A 5,000-nucleotide genomic window follows, 5' to 3' on the forward strand; every position below is an offset into this window, starting at 1 on the left:
CTTAACAGTGTTTTTGAACAGCTTTGGCCCTTGTTCGATGGACAATAGCAAAGGCATTCAACGATTTATTGACAATCAAAATCATCTTTTTACTTGTAAACAGTGGCAAAAAAATTGCAATAGGATCCGTTTATTTATTTTGTATTTATTTATTGTCTTAAACGCTCTTTTAGCCTTTACCTCACAGGCATAATAGTTAACTTCATGTTTTCTTTGTGTGTGTGTGTGAGAGAGAGAGAGAGAGAGAGAGAGAGAGAGAGAGAGAGAGAATCGATTCATTTGGAATTGAAGGTAAAACCATTATTTCGGTGAAAGTGATGAAGGGAAGAGACTTCCTCTCTTTTGTTCAAGTTTATCTCTTTTTATTATTTCTTTCTGCTTTTATTTAAAAAAAAAGGCAATGCAACGTTATGATTCATAATAGTAAAATGTTTATGTCTCCTGGAAAGGTCAGTGTATTATTTTTATATACATATACATATCTGAATGTCATAGCACAATTCAATCCACGTTAAATCTAATCAAATTGTGTATTTAAAATTTCACTGCTTCATTTACGGATCCCAACGAAATTATTTATTCAACAAATCATAACATATCGTTTCAGATACAAATAAAAAAATGACGACCTACCACAATTTACTTGCCATTTCACCTCATACCACAAGAGGGGATGTCATTCGCAGAAATTTAACCTGCTATAACTAATTGCTGCCTTCCTAAATACCTTGAGGCTGGTGTCGATTTATAATATATATATATATATATATATATATATATATATATATATATATATATATATATATATATATATATATATGTAGGCCTAGGGTTTTTGATTAATAATATATTGCCTATGGAATGTGGAGAACAGTGAGAAGCAACGACCCGAGAAAGCTGATGAATGAGTATTCTATGGGTGACGTGAGGTAAACTGCTTAGTTAGACAAGTCAATGCACGACAGTTTATGAACTCTTCTCAAAGTGCCTTTGTGAAACTGGATGCAGCTAGAATCGTGAGGCGCTAACGAAGTGTGCGTTCGTATGTGCGTGTGCGCCTCTTCCCTTTAATAGTTTCATACGCAAGTCTATGGGGGGATTTTTGATAGAGGCGTCTTCAAGAGAAAGGCAAGATGCCGTGGCGCTCACCGGGAGTTTTTTATTAAGTGTGCTTAAGTGTCCGGTTGCTTGGGTGAGTGTTGAAGTATTTTAGCCGAAGACTGGCTTGTTATCTGTTTGACATTTTTTATGATGATATCCAATATTTAGCCTCTGATTGTTAATCTTGTGTGTGTACTTACCGGGGTGTGTTCTGTGTCTTTGAAACAGACGGTTCCGGCAGAACTGGCAATGGAGGGGGACAAAGAGTTCCCAGATGGGTGTAGACTTTTGGTGACTGCATGATGACTACCATTACTATTAGACATTTTACTGTTCGAGGTTTTTTGAGTTAGTCTGTAAGACTTAATTTCTTATTTATTCATTGTTAATAAATGTTTATGTTATGATGCAACTCTCTCATTTTCATTACCTGTTAGAATGGAGAGAAAGAGGTGGAGAGTGGAGAGAGAGAGATTGCTTAGAGAAAGAGAGGTGTCGGTGTTAGAGAGAGAGAGAGAGAGAGAGAGAGAGAGGCTGTGTGTAATGCTGTGTATTGGTTTGCCTGACGTTCGTGCTGCACGCTTACCTAATAAGTAATGCGGGAATCTCCCCATTACAGAATTTGGTGGCTAGCGGTGAAAAAAGTGGTATAAAAGAGTTTTTTTTATGCCTAGGAAGGCTTATGTAGAGATGGGTGACCAGTTAAAAAATAAAGGGGTTATGGGGTATGGCTTAGCGATAGTTTTCGAACGACAAAGCCTTTGTGGGATTGTGGAAAATTGTTAAATTGTTAGATCTCGGTTGCTAAGTGAAAAGGGGTAGAGAAATATCCGTCCGTGGGATGTGGGATGAGGAAAGAAATTTCTATTAGAGTCATCAAATTTGCCCGTACCGAGATTCTCCGGGGCATGAGAGTAACTCAGTCTGGTTTGTGAGTGAGAGTTGCCAGGTGCCATCTCGCCGATCGTGTTTGCATTGTGCCGACGAGATTTACGTATTCTACGAGAATTCCAAGTTCTTTTTGTTCCCATTATGGAGTGGTGAGTGTTAAAATATTGTTTATCGAAGGGGAGGGTTGTTTTAAATATTTCAGCTTAATGTGATTGGTTCAAGAGGTCCAAAATTTTTTTTTTGTCTTTCCCCATAGTAGCAGTGACGTGTTTTCTTAATTGGCGCGTGTTTTTAATAGACGTATTCGTTTTTGTTCAAAATATGAGGGTATATAAAGACGTTTTTTTTTCCATGCATGTGAAACTGTGCTTAGATAAGCATATTTGGCTTGGAGACAAGAGCGGCCACAATTCACGGGCTCAGCTAGATTTTCCTGCTTTACGCGCAGAGAGCGCGTTGCATTGTGGGTACTGCATACCTCGAGAGGGGATTGAGAGATGGGCACTAGTGCATACCTTGGGAGGGGATCCTCAAACACTGTTCAAGGGGAGATGGGGACTACTGGTCTGCCTCGGGCTGTTCTGTCGTTTGACAGGGGAGTGTCAATGCTCAGGGGGGGAGAAACTTTTTTTTCTCAGTGTGGGTGAACTCCCCCTTTCTTTTTTTTCTTTGTCGGGCTGTTGAAGACAAGTCTGGCCTTGACAATGAAATGCTAGGACATCAGCTGATTGATTAGTTGATGAAGTGAAACGCCCGTAGAGTATTTTTTTTTTAGAAAAGAGATATTTTTTTCTCTCTTGGATGAAGAGAAAAGGAAATAAAAAGAGATTTTTCTGTCCCGTGAATGAGGAGAAAAGTAGTTAACATGCACGGGATGTGTTATATGTTTTCCTTATACCTTGGAAGACACAAATATATTGGGGAGACACAGATTATTGTTTTTTTTTTTTTTTTTATTGTGTTGGAGAAATTACTTTGAAATGCCGTGAATGGTGTATGCTGGAGAAATTGTGTGTCATGAGATTCAGCATTACTGTTGTATGCTATTTTGAATTTCACCCTTACTTGAGATCTTTGCAAGAGAATTATTGCTATGGGGAATTATTATCATTATTATTATTAATAATTATTATACTTGAGATGTGTCACGGGAGGGTTGCTTAAGTATAATTATCATTACGGGAGACTTGTTTTACGAGAGATTTGAGATATTTCATGGGAGATTATTCTATAATTATTACAGATAATTATTCATGGAGAATTATTACGATGAATTGATGGGAGAAGTCTTGTCTTAATTATTTGTTGAGTTTTTGTGACTTTGGAGAATATTTCGGTCATTCATGGGGTAAGAATTTTGCTGAATCTTAATGAATCTGACTGAATCTTGGTGAATTGTGTTGAATCTTGCTGAACTTTTGCTGAGTTTTGTGCCGAATTTTTGGAGAATGGACAAGCATTAACATTGGTGATGTTTTTTTTTGTTTTTTTTTTTTTTTTTTATACTGATACCAGTGATTTGATGATAGCAATTTTTTGGTGATTTTGTGATAGTGATACTTCTGATACTGATTTTTTATATACTAATACGTGGGAGCTGTAATGTTATCAAGGGAGGTGAAATCTTTTTGAATTTGGGAGGAACTAACAACACATTATTTTTTTTTTATTTTTTTTATGAGTTCAGCAGATAATTGCTTGACATCTAGTGAGTCACGGGAGATAGTTAACAATGCCGTAGATTTTTCTTTTCTCCTTTCTTGGAAGTTAGCTATCGCTGACACAAGGTTTTTTTCATCATGGGTGAATTTGAATTTATTTTTTCTCTCCAGTTGGTGTGAATATTTTTTTTAATATCTCAGTTCATGACTTAGAGTCATTGTTCGGGAACGTGTTTATGTTTCAGCTATTTGATGCTGCAGAGAAATACACGGGAGAATTTCTTGCACTCTTTTAAATGCATACGTAATGGCACTGCATTTTTTTTCTGGATGTTTATGTTCCAGAATTTGTGAGTTTCTTGCACAATACATTTGTTGTATTTGTGACAACTTTGTGAGAGATAGGAAACTTGGTTAAGTTTTCTAGTGGCCTATGTCGTAGTACATATGGAGAAGTCTTGGCTAAGACACTTTGAACTTGGAGTTCTGTTATAATGAGTTGTGGCACATTGGTGATTTTTTCTAGAATTTTCTAGACAGTTTTATTTGCCGAGTTTTTGCCTTTTTTTTTAGCAGTTATGCTAAATGGAGAGAGTTTTATAGTTTTTGACTATAACATTGAGTTATTCTCTGGAGAATTGGAGTTATAAATTGAGATTATTTGGAGTTTTATAATTGGAGGTATATTATTTTGGAGTTATGATTTCAGATATAAATATATTGGGGATATATTTTTGATATTTGCCAATAATGGTGATGAGAGCTATGTTTAGTTCAATTATTTTGCAGCCATCTTTGTTGCAAATGGAGACACATATTTGGAGATTATGGGGCAATATTTGTAAGTGTGTGAGCTAGATGCCTTGAGTGCACATTTTTTTTGGAGGTAGGATTTCATTTTTTTTATATTCCTTTTTGGAGATATATTTTTTGGAGCCTTGTTTTGTTCCACATGGAGTTATTGGGGAAATAGAGGTAAATATTTTGTATTTGCCGAAATAGAGGTGATTATTCTCTATTCTTGGAGTGGTGTTTTTTTTATTGACATGTGGCTATTGGAGAAATAAGAGAGAAATATAAGAGAGAAATAAGAGAGAAATATTAACCAAATGGAGGAAATATTTTTTATATCCGGAGTGGGGTTATTGTTAATATGGTGTCACATAATTAAGTATGGAGTTGGAATTAATCTTTGGTGGGTGACCCTTTTTTGTGGTTATGGTTTTTTAGTTTAATTTCTCTGGGAGTTTTTTTCGAGACAAGAGAAGATTTCTGTGGTTCTTTCTCTTTGGTTTCGTGACTATTTAGAGGCGAGTGGCATTACTGCATTGAAGTCCTATGGAGATG

The sequence above is a fragment of the Macrobrachium nipponense genome, chromosome 14, assembly GCF_015104395.2.
Source record: "Macrobrachium nipponense isolate FS-2020 chromosome 14, ASM1510439v2, whole genome shotgun sequence".
NCBI lineage: Eukaryota > Metazoa > Arthropoda > Malacostraca > Decapoda > Palaemonidae > Macrobrachium > Macrobrachium nipponense.